At 44.4% G+C, this 19,317-nt stretch overlaps 1 protein-coding gene across 4 annotated transcripts in view; it reads left to right on the forward strand.

Moving 5' to 3' along the window:
• Positions 1–19,317, forward strand: part of LOC106807453 — a 49,748-nt gene that overhangs the window by 883 nt on the left and 29,548 nt on the right. Inside the window, exon 1 of one of the 4 annotated variants that reach the window (XM_014809793.1) lies at positions 17,920–18,161. The exons of 1 other annotated variant lie outside the window; for it this stretch is intronic. The gene's annotated coding sequence lies outside the window, so the exon portion shown is untranslated. Of the gene's footprint in view, positions 1–17,919; positions 18,162–18,834; positions 18,998–19,317 lie in introns of those variants that run through there. 2 more of the 4 variants (XM_014809784.1, XM_014809804.1) reach the window with 2 other exon arrangements.

Here is a 19,317-nt window from a genome sequence, read left to right on the forward strand (position 1 = left end):
AGCTAAACCTGTCAGGAATCTGGTACGTGCGCCAACGCTTGCAATGACTGGGCAACACTTACAGGGTTCCATTGATACGCTGCAATAGTAGGTTACACATTGGCTACACATCGGTGCTTAAAGGGGGTCGCACACCAGCCGATTTTTCACGCGATTTGATCGGCCCGATAAAAATCAGCCGATATCGGGTAGGTGTGCGCGTTCATTTGTAGACGATTTTACTTACGATTATTTTTATCGGGTGATCGTTCCAAATCAAACATGTTTGATTTTGAACCGATTATTTTGAAGCGATTTTGTGTAATCCGACAAGATTTTGTGGTGTGCGCGTGAACTCAGGAAAATCGTCTACGATAAATATTGAACAGCCAATAGCTGAACGTGCCCGTGTCACATGACATTTACATTTTATCCTACGTGAAATAGCACATCACACTTTATCGTAGGTGTGCGGGTATTTATCGGAAGGCGTCGCGCTGAGCCGATTTTACAAACGATGAAGAGATTTTTTAATCGGACCGATTTTTGGGTAGGTGTGCGACGGCCTTAACGGTGAACGTATACTAGTAATGAATAGTGTAACAACCTAGGCCCTAGTTAGTACTAAATATGGATTAATTATTTCGTATGCTTAACGATTCAAGTTATTGCAACGACGGCTTAGGTATACACATTAAATTACATGTCATTCAGTATTAGGGTCACCGCAATAGACGAATGGTTTTGCGCTAAAAAGACGGATGCGTTAGCACGATGTCCTTCAAAATCGTCACACTGTGTTTACCAATGTTATGTTACGAAATATGCAATACAGCAAAAAAATCACGTTCTACGAGTACGACCGGTTTACAATCGCGGCAGGCAAGCGTGTTTACTCAAAGCGCACGATGCATGCCCGTGGCCAGGGTTTACTTTAGGTTTCTGCATGCTTGCTGCACGATACTCTACGATATCTTATCTGGATCGATATCGTATTTTGGTGTCCATACTATGAATCCAAATCGCCAGTCTAACCGTCAACTAACCGGATGATACGGAGAAACGCCGCTGGATGATCCTATTTCTTACCTTGACGGTTATGTTTGTTGGCATTTTGTGCTTTGTAAAGAATGCCGTAAAAATCAAAGAGTGTTTACGCCATGTCCGTGACGTCACGCGTATTAGTTAAATTCTTGTCCTTTTCCGCGGAACAGGATGTTGTGACAAAGTAGGAACCCGCCTGGATGCTCGCGTTGCCAGAGGCACCGGCCGCAGCAAATGACCGTGGCTTATTTGTCGCCACAGCTTCTAGGAAGCAGTTGACTCGGCAGAGCTCGAGGCTATGACTGACACATAGCATAATTATTTGTAGTCTAATGAAAGGGAAATGTTCTGGGCTGGAGCGAAGAGAAAAGATTTACGTAAACTGTAGGCCTACCTACTCGTCAATGAGCCTGCATTGCTGGCTCGATCGCCTGCTTATATTACGCTGCTTATATTATGCTGCTTATTATTATGCGCGGGCTGGTGGAGAATAATTCAACGCGATATGATCGTATTGATTGTTTGATTGATATATTGATTGATTAATTGATTGATTGATATATCAGAAAGATTGTAAATAAGAGAGAAGGAAGAAGAACGCAACGGTCGTGACATTCTTAACCGATGCATTATCCCAACTGCATCTTCAGTTACAGGTTATCGGTTGACAAACCCAGATTTCTCTCTAGATTCTATATACCTGTGCACAGTACTCCTTGGGTATGAACAAATATCGTGCTAAAAGCATGCATCTTTCATATGTATTACACTTTGTAGTATTACACACAAACCGAGCTACGCGTACAGATACTGACTTCGACTAGCAAGCGTTTTAACTTCACCGTGTATACCATTTTGACCGTGAACAACAGATAAGTATAGTAAGAGACGGATAATTATACAGTGTATTGTATGATTTACACACTTTTGTACGTATGTCCTACAGTCGCACGTAAACCTACTGCCGGTACGTGTTTCTATACGCATCACTGCTGAAATAAAAACGATTTTCCTCAAAAAACCACGAACGCAACACCGCAGGTAATTTAAACCCAATTCTACGCGTGGCGTAATATGTTGTCTGTCGAATGCTTCGGGGGAACGTCGGCTTAACGCATACTTGTTAGATCATTCAAGCAGGCCGCTCATGCAATTTGAAATTGCATTATAAAGAATTTACGGAAATCTTTTTAATAGCACAACGATCACGTGAGTAATAATTATAAATTAGCAAACGTCAACTTCTGCGTGCCGCCGGCATTGCACGAGTGCAACATTTGTTTCAAAACATGCTAAAATACAGTCTTTTTTCATTCACACGGATGTGTACCACTTGCGCAGCGGCAGGGTATCGTAAAAGATAAGCGTGGCGAATCTTGTCGAATAACCAAATCTCTGTTGTAGTTAGTTTGTGATGATAGTGTGAATTTCGATACTGTAACACCTAAAATTCCCTTTGAATTCGAACAGTAATCGTTCATTACTGACATTTTTTATCTTTGTAAATTTTTCTTTTAAGATTACTACATCAATTTATATTAGGTCTGTGATTAATTAATAATATGACGAAAAGAACGAAATTAGTGAATATAGGTGTCATTATATCCAAAATAATAAAACAATTATATGACTTATGTGTCAACATTAACGTCTATTGAAATTAATGTGTTAATATACGGCACGCTCACTGATGGACACGACATGTAAACTAAACGAGTGGGGGCGTGTTGAGCTCGAATTAGACTAATTCTTATTCTAGTGCCATATCAACCACCCTTGGCGGGTTGCGCTAGTCTCAGCGCGTACTAGATCTCTAGTAAGATCTTGAATTCTTTTCTGCCTAATCGCACAATAAATTCTTTGTACCTAGTGCGTACTACAGCCAGCCGTAGAAAGCGTGGCTGCACATTGTAACTTCGCCCACCACGTTCAACTGCAAGAATATTCGCTTATGTACCGACCGAGGTTGATTACGGTGCATCCTAATAAGCACGATGTTTCTTATATTTCATATATGCGCATCGCTAAGAAACGTCTTGGAGTAATCATTCTGCTGATGATCTCAGAATGATTTTCAGAATGATTACTCCAAGGGAACGTCCACAGGCACTTGAAGCATATCAACTGTAAGCGCACGGCACCGCCATTGCGCGTACACTAACACATATATATTGTGTTACTCTTATATATATATATGTGTTAGTGTACGCGCAATGGCGGTGCCGTGCGCTTACAGTTGATATGCTTCAAGTGCCTGTGGGAACGTCAAGCAACTCGTGACATTCTCATTGCATAATTTGACTCGCCACTAGTTAAAACGACTTAGCTTCATCACATCGTAGCATTAAATTCAAGTTAAGGTCCCGCGCGAAAAGGCACAGTAGGGTCATTGTGTGACTTTAGTTTGCGCCCCATCTTAATCCTATTTTTCCGTCTACATCCAGATAAAAATTGAAGCGAAAAAAAGGCCATCGTCTGCAGCATTCATCATGGTCCTTGCCACTGGCAAGAAGGCCTCGATCTCTGGTATAATTATTCTATAATGATATCATGACGTGACTTTTTTTTGTCACCATTACTTGTGCAAACGTGGATGACCTACGCCGGTTGGTGACCACACTAACGAGTCTTGTGAAATCGAGGGACATGCACGATTAAAGTGTTCAAGCAAAAAGCTTAATTGAACATAACTTCACGGCAGCCGCTAAATCTAGTGAATCAGAGAGGCCATACGGACAAGGACTTCTCCGAAAATAGCGTACACTCTAGACGTAAAATAATTGCATTTAGATATGTATTGAAAGGGGTCGCGTGCATGGGGTTGAAATCGTCGACTGCGCTGCGTATAGCACTATAGCAATTAGCTCCGCGTGAACAGATCAGTCTTCGTGAAAGGAGACTGCGCCGATAATCTCGCAACCGATCAAGGTTATGCCTGGCGCGCTGTCATATAAGGATAGATCGACCCTGACACGCTGTCTTAAGACAAGATAACCGTGTCCGTGGTAGTCACGCGACTGCGCGTGAAGAGAGCGTGCGGGTGGGTGAGAGATCTACTCGTGTGTATGGGTGGGTGAGAGATCTACTCGTGTGTATGGGTGGGTGAGAGATCTACTCGTGTGTATGGGTGGGTGAGAGATCTACTCGTGTGTATGGGTGGGATGAGATTCTAGCTCGTGTGTCTGGGTGAGGTGAAGAGATTCTACTCGTGTGTAATGGGTGGGTGAGAGAATCTACTGCGTGTGTTATGGGTGGGTGAGAGTTCTAGCTCAGTAGTGTATGAGTGGTGAGTAGTTCTACTCGTGTGTGGAATGGGTGAGAGAAATCTACTCGTAGTGATGGGTGGGTGGTGAGAGATTCAAAGACTACGTGTGTATGGGTGGGTAGAGTTCTAAACTGTGTGTGATGGGTGCGGTGGAGATAACTTAAACTCGTGTAGATGCATGGGTGGGTGAAGAGATCTATACTCGTGCTGTATGGGTAGAGTCGAGAATCTATCTTGCGTGTGTTATGGGTCTGGGCTGAGAGATCTAGCTTCGTGTGTTATGTTTGTGGGTCTTGTAGAGATTCCTACTCGTGTGTGATGGGTGGGCTGAGATCTACTCGTGTGTTGTGGGTGGGTTGAGAGTCTACTTTCGTGTGTATGGTGGGTGAGAGATCTACTCGTATATGGTCGTCTGTGGTGGATGAGTTTTTACCACAGGCTGCGTTGTGTGTGTGCTGTGTGGTGAGAGTTTCTAGTTACCCCCGGCGGGGTGTGTTGTGTGGGCTGAGAGTTTTTTCCTACTCTCAGGTATGTGTGTGTGTGTGTTGTGATGTTGTTGTGTGTGTGTGTGCTGTGGTGTGTGTTGTATGTGTTGTGTGTCTTGTGTGTCTGTTGTGTTGTTGTCTCTCTCGTTCTTGTTGTGTGTGTTGTGTTTGTGTGTGTCGTGTGTGGTGTGTGTGTGTGTGAGTTCACTCAGGCTGCGGTGTGTGCTGTTGTGTGTGTGGTGTTGTGTGTGTTGTGTGTGTGTGTGTGTGTCGTGTGTGGTGTGTGTGTGTGTTGTGTGTGTGTGTGTGGGTGAGAGTTCTACTCTGGTGCGTGTGTGTGTGGTGTGTGTGTGTGTTGTGTGGTGTGTGTGTGTGTGTGTGTGTGTGTGGCTGTGTTGTATTTGTGTGTGTGTGCTGTGTGTGTGTGTGTGTGTCGTGTGTTTGTGAGTTCTACCTCTCAGGCTTGTCGTGTGTTGTGTGTTGTGTGTGGTGTGTGTGTTGTGTGTGTGTGTGTGTGTGTGTGTTGTGTGTGTTGTTATGTGTGGTGTGTGTGTGTGTGTGGGGGTGGGGTGTTGTTGCGGTGAGCAGTTCTACCTGCAGGATGCGTGTGTGTGTGGTGTGTGTGTCGTGTGTGTGTGTGTGTGTGTGTTTTTGTTTTTTTGCGTGGTGTGTTGTGTGCGTGTGTGTGTGTGGGGGGGGGGGTGGGTGAGACAGGTTCTAAACCTCAGGGAGGCTGCGTGTGTGTGTGTCGTGGTGTGTGGTGTGTGTGTGTGTGTGTGTGTGGTGTGTGTGTGTGTGGTGTTGGTTGGGTGAGAGTTCTAACGTAGGCTGCGTGTGTGTGGGTGTGTGTGTGTGTGTGTGTGTGTGTGTTGTGTGTGTGTTGTTGTTTTGTGGTTGTAACCTACCGTAGCTGGCGTGTGTGTGGCTGTGTGTGGTGTGTGTGTGTGTGTGTGTGTGTGTGTGTGTGTGTGGTGTGTGGTTCTATCCAGTCAGGGCGCGTGGGTGTTGTGTGTGTGTGGTGGTGTGTGTGTGTTGTGTGTGGTGTGTTGTGTTGTGTGTGTGTGTGTGGGTGGGTGGTGTGGTTGTGTGTGGTGTGGTGGGAGTCTACATACGGTCAGGCTGCGTGTGATAGATGTGAGGTGTAGTACGTGGCGCCGCTGTTGTTGTGTGCTTGTTTGTGTGTGTTGTTTGTGTGTGTGTTGTGTGTGTCTGTTGTGTAGGTGTGGTTGTTGTGTTGTGTGTTGTGTTTGTGTGTGTTTTTTGTGTGTTGTATGTGTGTGTTGTGTCTGTGTGTATGTGTGTGTGTCTCTCTCTCTTGTGTGTGTGTGTGGTGTATTTGTGTGTGTGAGTTGTGTGTGTGTGTGGTGTGTGTGTGTGTTGTTGTAGTGTTCTACTTCAGGCTGCGTGTGTTGGCTGTGTGTGTTGTGTGTGTTGTGTGTGTGTGTGTGTGTGATGTGGTGTGTGGTGTGTGTGTGTGTGTGTGTGTGATGCTGGGTGAGAGTTCATACTCAGGCTGCGTGTGCCGTGTGTGTGTCGTGTGTGTGGTGTGTGTGTGTGGTGGTCGTCTGTGTTGTGTGTGTTGGTCTGGGTGGTGTGTGTGTGTGTGTGTGTGTGAGTTCTACTCGGGAGGCTGGCGGTGTGTGTTGTGTGTGGGTGGGTGCTGTGTGTGGTGAACGTTTCTCACCTCAGGATGCGTGTGTTGGTGTGGTGTGTGTGTTGTGGTGGTTGTGTTGTGTGTGTGTTGTCTGATGTAGTAGTGTGTTTGTTGTGAATGCAGTGTGTGTACGCATAGTGTGTGTAGCTGATGATGTGTGGTGTGTGTGATTGTGTGGTGTGTGTGTGATGATGTAGTGTGGGGGGAGAAGATTCTATATACAGGAACTACGGAGAAAAAATGGGAGGCCCGCCAAGGAAGGAAACAAAAGGGGAGGAGAAAGGGAAACCCTTCTGCTTTTTGGCGGGCGGGGGCGGGTGGAAGTGTTTGCCTCAGGCGCTGCTGGGTGTGTGTGTGTGTGTGTGTGTGTGTGTGTGTGTGTGTGTGTGTGTGTGTGTGTGTGTGTGTGTGTGTGTGTGTGTGTAGGTGGGTGGGTGAGAGTTTTACCACAGGCTGCCTGTACGAGTGGGCTACCTCAAGGTGCGTGTATGGGTGGGTGAGAGTTTTACCTCCGGCGGTGTGTGTGTGGGTGAGAGTTCTACCTTAGGCTGTGTGTGTGTGTGGGTGGGTGAGAGTTCTACCTCAGGCTGCGTGTACGGGTGGCCATGGGTGAGTGCCCAACCTCGGATTGCCGGGCGCCGATAACGGGTTGTATTTGTGGCGTTTGAGTCAAGGCCGACCATTTGTGGTTCACTATTCATAGCGACATTCCTGCTGCATGCATGTGTATTGATAAGAAAAACGCTGGCTTTCTTCGACACCGCCTTACATTTACACCAAGGGTAGCACGACGAGTATCTAATGCTACTATTAACATCTAACCTTTTCATGGATCGCATGCATGAGGTACTCGTCAACACTGCAATGTTGCCATGTCTAATTATAATTAGACATTTGAAAAACAACACCTCCTGCATTAGAGTCTGCAATGGGCTCTCCTTTCATAAGTGTGTTGATTCTTAGCTTGGGGCTTCTCACGGAACGGCGGTAACATACCAAATGAGGATGGGGCGTGGTACGCGCAAGCGTGTTATTATTGGTTATTTACGACAAGGTCCTACAGCCGCAGTCGGCCGGGACTCATTGCTACTTATAATTAATGCTTCACTTCATTTATCTCGTTCATGTGGCGAAAGATACCTTTCATGCTGTGCGGGATTGGCAAGTCAGTTTTAACTGTCGTGGCGTAAATTTACGAAAATTTCGTCAAAACTAAATTATTCTGGCAATAATAATCAACGTTCAATGTTTTTGCAGTGAAATGCCATTAATACCGGGAAGCGCAGTATGCATCAGAATTAAGGTGGTAGCCTAAACAATTAAGCCTTTTAAATATAAAGTCATTAATAAGTAAACAAAAACGAATGAAACAAATGTGTGACATCATTTACACCTATGTACCGTTAGTTGCTTGAAACGTTTTAGAACGTGTCTTAATTTCTATATCGCATATTTTTTCTGATTCTTGATTCGTTTCTGCTATGTGTTGCACAGATACCTTATATTTGTCTCTGCCATGTATTTTACAGATAACTGAAACCCGTTTTCAAAAACAAAATTGGTTTTAACAATATTAGTCTTATGCCCCAGTCACACATACACGACGCAACGTGCCCCGCGCCTGAAACAATTAATCAACTGAAAATAGATTTCAGTGCGGTCGTTGTTGCCGGCCCAATCTTTTTTGATACGCGAATTTTGGGAGAAGCCCCCTAAAGCGAGTTGACAAACGAAGGCAAATCGTTTGTTAGCGCGCGCGCGCATATACAGGGGACCCGCATACAGAAGCGTAGACAGCCGCATCATGTTATAATAAAAATCATACGAATGCTGCAGCCGTGGTTTTTGCTAGCGCACGGAATCGAATTGTCGCGGTCGCCACCCGGCATCCGCAAACCGCCGCATTTCAACGCCAACAGCCAGTCCGCCGCAACAGCCCTAACGAACAGCCCAACGACCCAGTCACATTCTGGATGAGCAAGGCCAATCGTGTTTGTAGCACCCCTCCCACCCCATAGACATTGATGATTATTTGGCATGAGTGCTATTCCATGAGTTCCTGGCCCTGATGTTGGAGAATCCGCGATTTCGTATCGTAGTCGCAAGCCTGTCGGGACCGAACCATCCTTTCGAGGTTGTTACTTCTGAGACACGATCACAGATAATCTTCGTTCATCACGCCATGAGGTCGAGGATAAGGTGATTGAAAGACAGGTGGGCGGGACCCCGTTATATACCCCATGGCAATACACCGCTGCGCTCACTCTAGAACACGCATATAAGAACCCGCTGGGTCGCGCATAACAAGACCGTTCGTTCAGTGTCACTCTGTCAGACTGTCACCACCCATAATTCGCTTGCATGGTCGTCTGGATCAATGCCGTTACAACACTGCTAGTTGCCGCTAGGTGTTGAACGCCTATGGTTTGTTTCGCTAAACCACTCAAAGCCAGAGCACAAATACAACGAATACCAGCGTGTGCTCCGCGTTTCTCTGGCCTTTGATCCACGCGCTCTGCGCCTGTTCTGCCGTCCTTCTGGCGTGTACCATTCATGCGTCCGAGCTCCGCGCAATAACAATTTGAACATGCCAACACAAATCCCGAGACGCAACACTCCGCGCACGAGCGAAATGACCGACCGAATACATTAGCGTTGTCCAGCCCGCGCCCGTCGACGAACGAGTAAACGAATGCTGAAAAGCACCATACCCAGCAACACAACGCACTGGCCAAAATTGCTGATTTTCAAAGTTTGCGCCAGGGAGCGTGTGTTGCCGACGTGTTCGGGCCCCTGCCCGTTCCGTAATGGTGACCTGGCAAATTAAACAAATATTAAGTCCTACGTGTCCCCCCCTTTTTTCTTACGCCGTTCTCTCTCTCTCTCTCTCTCTCTCTCTCTCTCGTCTCCTCCTCTCTCTCACTCTCTCTCTCTCTGCTGGCCCTCACCATGCACACACACACACGCACGCACGCACGCACACGGGCACGGACAGCCATGGCGCCCCATTCTAGAAATGCAATCGAAATTGCTGTGAAATCGCTATGTCTGTGGGAACGTACAACTGCAACTCGTAGCGATTCTGGTCGCTTGCAACGAGTTGCAAGAAATCAAACTTGGTTTGATGTTCAGCAACTCGTCGCTCCCAATCGCTCCGAAATCGCTTCGAACTCGCATGTGTGCGCACACGCGGTGAAGCGTGCGACCGATCGCATGCGGTTGCAGGTTGCAGCGACGAGCAACCAAAAGTCGCAAGTCTGCGCTAGGCTTTTAAGCTATGATTTTTTTAGTTTGTTTTTGAATGGGAATCTCCTACTGTTGGCTGCAGCAGCACCGTCAATGTGAGTGCCGAGGGCGTTCAAGAACGAACTACGTTGTCCGACCAGGGGGCGGTGAAGTAGCTATCGCGCTAGTCTCAAATGTATAATTATTCGAACATCTATATATATGCTCAAGGTTACGCATAAACAAACAGAAATCGATCAACGCAAGACAACAAACAGAAATAGATCAACGCAAGGCAGAGATGTCGCCGCTTTCTATTGCATTTCTTATCTTATACAGCGCCACGTATAAGGCGGAAGTGAATGTGCATAAACGATGACTAACCCTTGAAACTGTTTTCGAATAACCAAGACGTTACAGTACACGTTTTATACAGTATCCGAGGCAGCTCCTCGTAATACAACAGCGAAGCAGAGGTTATTCGTGTTATCTCACTCGGTAGTCAAACTAGTCACCGAATAGTACGTCAACTATTATAACGTCAGAGTTGCAAACTACGTTTACTGGTATCGCAGAGCAATATAGCAGCCGTGGTAGACACCGACGAACTTATCTGTGTGGCAGGAATTGAACTGCTGAATTTTATTGTACACAAGGTGACCATCGCACCGATAGATAGTGCATAGAGACACCATGCAGCAGCGATAATATCAACTGAATTCCTAGATACCTTGCTGACTTCTAACAGTTTTTAGATACAAGTGTTTTTAGTAGTTGTTTGGAAGGAGGCGTATCCTACGGCATTTTTTTCCGACGGTAAAAAAGTGCTACCGTACCCCGCCCATCTCGCGACAAATTTACTACTGGTTTCTTTCCGTTGAATTTTTTGTGCATGGATATTGGCGTAAACGTCTGTCTATCAAAGCCACACTTCTATGCCAACTGGTTCAAACTGGCTTGCAAGGATGGCTGGCAGGGTGGTCGTCTCTAAGTTGGGGAGATACATGGCGAGCTTCAGAGTGTGCTTGGTGTACGTATTGCAAGGTCCAAATATTCGGTGATTGAGCTTGATATATCCAGTTCAAGACAGCGAACGCGATTCCTTGCAATACGAGCTCACGCATTGACCATAAAACACATTGGCTCACTTAATATATCTGAACAGTTTCTAGATTATTTACGCGTTACCTTCACAACTAACATCAACTGGGTGTGTGTGGGGGTGGGGTCCATATATCTCTGCACGTGAATTCCAGACTTTCCATTTGCGTGGTGAGCTCCATTCCAGTATTTGTCCGAAATATTCTTCGAGACACGGAGAGTCAAGAGCAATCAGGATCTATAGCTATTTTTAGTCTTTTCCTTTATAATAGATGCTGGCAGGGGAGATAAGCCGCTACACGGGTGACGGTTCAATGAATACCTGATATTTTTCAATGCGTTGAGGGATACTTCTAATGCTCCAGGTATACGCCATATATTCTCCAGGTATACGCCTCTACGCCATATATTCACCACGGCCTTCAAAATGTTAGGGAAGAGTGCACTCTCTAGTGCCACAATAATCGTTGAGTATTTGTGTCAATGGTGCCGTCATCTCCACTCAAACTCCCGTACATAGATTGACTGGAATGTTGTATAAAGCGGCCGGCAGAATCATCGTCCTTCGTCGCAAGATTTTAGGACGGGCCTGGACCAGACATGTCCTATGCGGCAGGTTAATCTATTGGCGCTAAGATCGAGCTAGGCTGCGCAGTAACTACGCAGTAACTACGCAGTAACTGCGCAGTGACGTACAGCCTATTCTAAGTGCGTAGGAGTTTCTAACGGGTAGTACCATAGATATCCTATAACAACCTTATAGGATATCTATGGGTAGTACACAATCAGCTGCTAGTTTTGGTGACATTGATAGAAGACGACAGCATAATATCATGACGTCGCAGCAATTCTTATACTGCCTGCACTCGATGACTACATTCGCGTTAACCACAATTGAAAAAATGGCCGACTATCACATCGCTTGTCCTAGTTATCAAGAAAAATCGAAAATTATCATTCCGCGCGTGCTTGGCAGCACATGCTTCGGGAATCTCCCGTCTGTAGATATAGCTTTTGTATATGTATCACTAATCGACTGGTAGCGTTGCTTGTTCACTCATCTTGCCTTGTGAAATCGCGTGATTACTGTGGTTAGCGGGCTTCATGTCCATGGTATAAGAAGTGGGCCACGGACAGAAAATCGTTGGCTAGCAAGATCGCATCGATGTTAGCATTACCATTACTAACTGTTATTATCATCAGTGCGGTTCACTACTATTATCACGAGACCATTATGTACAAACATGCTGTCACGCAAAGTAAATATTGAATGTTTTCAGATAACTAATCGCGGTTTTTCTTGTGTGTGAACACGCCTAATATAAGCTTTGTTCTGTTACTACTGTAAGTGCACTTTATAGATCTTTCGGGTTTTATCAAGTATCCATCGAATCCGTTCTTGCAATAAAAACATATAAAGATGCGATAGAAGCCGTAACTAGTATTTTATTATTATGGTCCTTATCGTTATTGTGGTTGAACGTCGTTAGGCCGCGTCGTTTGCTTAAAGTGATTACGTCACCGTAAACAGTAAAAGTAACAAAAAATATTTCCACTTTTTTTACAAAATATAAGTGATTCTGTTCACTTTTTATGGTTAAATTGCGGCATTATACTTCCTATTTTACTATAATGTTCGATGTAAACATAGTGTATGTTTACATCGAACATTATAACGTGACGCATACATAGCCCATAGCAAACAATTAATGTCAGGATCATAATATCAAATCGTCCAGGTTTTTTGGAAATTTAACTAGTTGAGAAACAATCTTATCAGGTGAGAATTTGACGATGCATTTAGTTCCGTTAGTACTTGCTTTTAATGTAAAAACATGGCAACAAACATTTTCGTGACGTAGTCAATTTAAGCAGGTTCCGTATTGTATGTCTGTATAATATTGATTCGCTTGTCGAAGCGTTGCTGAATTTTTTAATGATGAAGAATGTCGAGTTCCTGTTGTTATTATTATCGCTAGCATAAATCCGCAAGCTTGTGGCAGTTCCTGTGATGGTTGATGGCTCGTACTCGCGTCCGCTGAGCTAAACTATTGCGTCTAATTAAAACGGTACTTGATCCTCGCGGTATTTCGTGTCTCCGAGACCTTCTCGACAGCGTTCATGCTGCGCTTGAGACAGGAATTCTAACTGGGTCTGCGCGTATGCTGACTGACATTACATGCCTGCCTCGACACGATGGTCACGAGCATAGCATAACATCGGACTGTGTGGACGAAGTTCTTCGGCACAGTGACAAGTGTTTTGTCGGAATTACATGCCAAAGAATGACTCACAATTACATGAATTATTCGCGAGTTTGTGGTGATCAGATTCACACTCACACAGAAAGGTCTATACAAAATATACGCATAAATAAAATAGTATATGATTATATATATATATATAGATATATATATATAAATATATATATATATGTGTGTGTGTGTGTGTGTGTATGTGCGTGCGTGCGTGCGTGCGTGCGTGCGTGCGCGCGTGTGTGTTTGTGTATGTGTGTGTGCGTGTGTGCGCGCGCAAGTGTGTGTGCATGTATATGGGTGTGGCCGTGGGAGTATGCGTGCGTGTGCAGGGACCATAACTAAATTTTATTCATATTTACGCGGGCGCGCACACATACGTAAGCATGCACGCACACACGCACGCATGTACAACCAAGCCTATGTTTAGGTTCCTGACAAACGATTTACCATAACTAAAAAACGTTTGCCAAAAACTTGTTATAACCCACTACGTAACATTTATCTCAAATGGTTAGAAACAAACGTTATCTGCACACCTATTACTAACCAGTACTGAACGTTTATCTAGGGTTTCGAGGGGGTAAAAATAAACGTTATTTATAAACCTAGTCGTAACTATGAACAAACGTTAGCCATGAACGTCAGTAAACGTTGATCGTAACGTTACATGTCGGTTCCTAACAAACTATTTAAAAACGTTAAATGATGGTTAGTGCAACGTTTATAGCTAACGTTTGTAGTAAACCATTTCGCAACTATAACAAAACGTTAAATGGTGGTTGACACAACGTTTGTGGCAAACGTTTGTCAAGAACCTATATATAACTTTATTTATAACGTTTGATGAACGTTCTTAGAAGGTTTAATTCAAACCAAACCAAAATAAAACCAGAACATAACGTTAGGAAAACGTTATGTGTTAGCTGGGTAACCATAGATATCATGTAACTAGAGAGAAAGCGAGAGAGAGAGAGAAAGACAATGACAGATGGAGAGAAAAAGAGAAAGAAAATGACAGAGAGTTCCGTTCAAGCTCTGATTAACTACCAAGCGACATGCAGCGACCAAAAAACACTGACATATAGGGGTCCTGGGCACGTCCAGAAATTCAACGCATCATCATCGAAAAGATCGATTGACGAATAGATCCTCACCGAGCAATTCTATCACATCGAGGAAATCAATGAATCGATCACATCAAGGTAATATATATTGCTCTACTGAGAATGATGCAGTAGGATTGCTAAATAAACATTTTTACAATCAACAAATATTATCAATCAAGTGTTGTTTTGCTACGATGAGTGACGCGCCACACATTAAACTTCACATTACACCTTAAATTCATACATCCTACCTACACATTCTAATTTATAAATGTAAGCACACTGGTTGCTTTTTCTGCTTTAGTTATTATTATTATTATTAAATCTTTATTGCATGTAATTCAGATACAAATCCATGTACAGAAGACACTCATTTTCACGGTGAAAAAAATGCTAGGATGACAATATCAATATGACTATAAGCAGGGGCGTAAATCCGTACCGAGGAGTGTGGGGGGGGGGGATGATCGGCGATAGCCGGGGGCGAAATTAACATTGGCTGTTTGCCGTAGGCATGCCAGTGCTAGTGGGGTCTGGGACCGGGGCATGCCCCCAGAAAATTTTAAAATATTTAAGCCATTTTCCTGCAATCTGAGGCATACTGTGGACCATATTCTCATGTCTGATGGCACTATAGCTATCTCAACCCTAGACTCAACCCTACAAGTTAGGATTCAAAACACTTTTCATTACTTTTCAGAGCTAGAGCGTACACAGTTAGGTTACTATAGTAATAATACATGTATAACACAGTACATAACACATGTAAGAATTGCAATTTCTCACAATTTCACGTGTTTTTGTATGTTTGCAACCATACTTTTTGGCTATTCGTTTTTTTTTGTTTTTTTTTAAATCTCAGGGGATATTTGTAGGCCCAGGCCATCTCCCCTCCTTCAAGAGCGGGGGGGGGGATCGATGCATCATGCATCCCCCTAGCTCTAGTACTATAGCCCGCGGATCGCTGCGGGGGATCGCAGGCGGGTCCTGCGGCAGCCTGCGGCAGCGATCCGCGGGCTATAGTACTAGAGCTAGCATCCCCCCAATGGCCCCATCTCTCCCCCGGGATTTACGCCTCTGACTATAATACTATTGAAATTTATGCACGATAGTGTCACTGCAGGCAGAGTGTCAATTTTATCTCTCTCTCTCTCTCTCTCTCTTCTCTGAGAGAGAGAGAGAGAGAGAGAGACGATAACGTGCAGCCTCTCGCGCATGCGCACGCCGTGACGTAAGCAGCAGACGTATCGCTCTGCCACAGCTGTGAGAGAGAGATAGATAGAGAGCTTTCGCTGCTTACCGAGCAAAAGCGAGAGCGAGAGAGAGAAAGAGAGAGCGAGAGAGAGACGCACGCACACACGCACACACACTCACACACACCCACCACACACACATGTGTGTATGTATATATGTAACATGCATATGTATATGTAATATGTGTGTATGTATAAAGGCTATACTAAAAGAACTGCATATGATTATTATGTCTGTTTTGATTGACATAAAACACAATTACGCGAATTCTTTGACAGAACAGCTTTCCTTACCTAAGGCTACTTACGGTGTTTTGCAACAGTAGAAAGCGTCCATAGGCAGCAGGCCTGAAAAAACATGACACAAAATATTTAATTAAAAATACTTAGAGAGTTTCGGCGCATAAACGACGTACATTTCATTCATGCTGAATGACGATAGATTCAAAGTCCAGATTTCACTCGAAACTTAGAGAGCCGCCAGATACGTGATGTTGAGTTCCAGCAACTAGTCATATCCCGTGTTACAGTTAACGCGGACCGGTTACCATGGTTACAGGTCACTTGACAAAATAGAACAACAATTTATCGACAAGACCATTCTTACTTTTCCTGCTTTCTGGACGCGTCTATATATAGGGCATCTACCTTACGTGTACAATTCAGATTAGTGCGTTCTAGTTCCGAATAATACCATAAAAAATTAAAACAATACATTTTATAAGCACGAAGCAGTGCAGCAATAACTCTGTGTTTTACGCATAATGCTGTTCGCAATATTCACATGTTATAATTATTACGAAGATTTATTTTTGCCAGATGTTGCCAGCATATCTACATATATAACATACATGCCGCGCGGACGTTCTATTGTTCACGCGGGAGTGATTACGCACGCACGCACGCACGCACGCACGCACGCACGCACGCACGCACGCACGCACGCACGCACGCACGCACGCACGCACGCACGCACGCACGCAGCGTGCGGGCGGGCGAGCGTGCGTGCGTGCGTGCGTGTGTGTGCGTATGTGTGTATGTGCTGGAATCAGTGCCCAATATTCTAAACTAAAGCAAACAGTGATGGCATGTGCCGCTGTAAGATGACCACTGCAGCAAAAGGGCTGAAGAACAGTTTGCAAAGCAAATCCGCTAGCATTGCGTGCGTTTGTATTAGGGAAGACACTTCAAAGGCACTTTCGAACATTCCACTTTTCCAAGTATCTGACAGGTTGCAAGTGGGTACTTGACATTGTCTGAAACCGTTCCTATTACATCAGTGGCCTTCGTCGCTAGAAAAAATCGCATTCCACTCGCAAGATGCTGAGGCATGAATAACACCCACTTGCACGTTAGGTTATATTAGAAGTCTGCGCTGAGCAATATGATAGATTGCCTGTAGCGCCGCACAGCCGATGCGAACCATATCATCAACTACAATACAACAGTTATGATAGTCATCAACCAGGTGCTGTGGAAGTTCGTTAGAGATGCTGGTACCGTGTCTGTCGTCATACAGTACCCCGTCGTCAGTCGTGGGTCGGGTGTAGGCCTGGGCTATTACCATAGATAAATCGAGCGCAAAGCATGTCGTCAATCACTGGTATGTTATTCTGATTCACATTGTGTTGCCGGATGACACAAAGTCTTTGCCTTGACAGATAATACCTATATGTTGCCATTATTTATACCAGCAAACGCCCAAAGTGCATGTATCGGCCATCGGTAACGTGGATATAAGATATTTATTTCGGATGAACCTACGAACTGTCAGTGCCATAAACCTACCATGTCCATGCTAAGTGATGCTGACTGCACTCCGATCGCGAAGAAGGTTCTATGAGTGGTTTTGAAATGTTTTTACCAATCACTTAGCATCGCTATGGTCCAAATGACAAATCTGCGCACACGCAGTTGGGGGGCAATATATAACCACCACCGATACTTATTACGCCGGGAGGGACAAGTAAAAATTTGAAATTCATGTAGTGTGATGAGTGAGCAAACGAATATTAGGTGAACCTTTATCTTTAATATTTTTATATTGTTTTTATTTTTTTTTCAAAATTTATTAGTCGTAAATTTTTATAAATAATCTCACTATGTATAGGAGTAGGGATACGGTTAGTGATCTTTATATCCATAGATAACTATCACGCTTATACAGGTATACACTCGATAAACGAAACGGAACGAACCGGTCTGGTGACTATTTACTAAAACAGGACAACGACGCTTGGAAGCAATAAACGTCACATTTGCCAGTCGCGTATCGTCGTCCTGAACCACAACTGCCGAGCGTGGCGTCGTTACCCTGGTCAGCGGGTCGTAATCGATATCGATAATACACATCCGGATCGTGATATCGCCAAAGACATTGCTAAGTCAACATTCTATTCTTCAACGGTCTATTGTTTTACAGCCGGGCCCTGTCTGCGAAACAAACCACCGCGCCCGTACCTGTTTCTTGACGAGGGGTGTTGCCGTTAAGAATAATTCGGCAATTGCGACGATAAGTTTTGTAGCGTATTACTCGGCGTTGATAAACTGGGTCAGTGAGGTAGCATTTCCAGGTGGCCACTCGGGTGTGAACGTCTAAAGAGATGCGATAGGCATATAGGCATCGCTCATTTGCCTGCAGTCCTTGTTATCTAGTGAAGCCGGTATTATTACGTGCAGAGGCCGTGTGGTCATTTCGCACGAGAGGAGAGAGAGAGGGTGAGAGAGAAATTGAAAGAGAGAGAGAGACACTGTGCCAGCCAGGAAGCGACGACCAGAAATACAACTGTAGGTATCATGTCTTTTGGCAGACGGTGTCGGTTAGTAAACCTTGCCGCGATTGTTTATTTGAGTCTGTATAGGTAGCAGGGTATCATTAATGCAGCGATTGGCGGCTCAGCACGTAAGACAGGCGGTTATCTTGTGACCGTATAGCATGGCGGACGACTATCCGGCGTGTTATTCTCGACGTGAATTCACGAATTCGCCGTAAATTATTGCGTTGAATACAGTAGGAATGTAGCTTTGATTTGACACACTGGTAACGGTCCGACAAGCAGTCACCTACTTTAATTCGGTTTTATGTTTGTGTAAAGCGCTTGTTGGGGAGTCAATGATTTGCTAATGATAACGTGCATTGTGCGCTCTGAGAGTCTGCTCTCGTTGCAAGTGGGCATATACACATTCGCACACACTTATCCGCAGTTCCGAAATTCCACAAGCTGTGTGCATGTCACGACACGTAACGTTTATCACGATTTATTTGATTTACCCTACTCATATTGATAATTAAATGTTCATTCGTCTATGAACATCGTGAATATACATAAGGTTCACTGTTTTCATGTACATTAATGTGTTTGATTATGAGGTGCTGCCCCCGACCCGGTTAATGTGTTACCGCGACCGTCTAATGTGGAACTTTTTGGTTTTAGGGATTTTGGACATATACTAGTTTTTCACGGGAGTACGCACAGCATTTTTGTGCATGGTATCGCAACTCGACATTAGCACAGAAGGCAGATATTTGCATGTACTCAGCAGATTTCATATGAAGCCTTTGGTCTCTCTGTAGAAGTAAAAACAGACGGCTCATGATATGCAATATATTGTCGTGAAATAGACTTGGTAGGTCATATCGTTAATCGTGTGATTCCGCTTGCCGATATGCAAAGCAAACGTCCATTATATTGCAAAGAGGTTTTACAGTTGCGTGTTGCTAGGTTTTCGTGTAAAACGTAGAATTTCGTGCGTATGTTCGGATGTGGGCGATTACATATACACACCCACATGCGCGCGCGCTCACACACACACGCGCACGCGCACGCGCGCACACACAAACACACACACACACACCCACACACACACACACACACACACACACATATATATATATATATATATATATATATATATATATATATATATATATATATAGTATATATAGT

Source organism: Priapulus caudatus, unplaced genomic scaffold (genome assembly GCF_000485595.1).
Source record: "Priapulus caudatus unplaced genomic scaffold, Priapulus_caudatus-5.0.1 Scaffold11, whole genome shotgun sequence".
In the NCBI taxonomy this organism is placed as follows: Eukaryota; Metazoa; Priapulida; class Priapulimorpha; order Priapulimorphida; family Priapulidae; genus Priapulus; species Priapulus caudatus.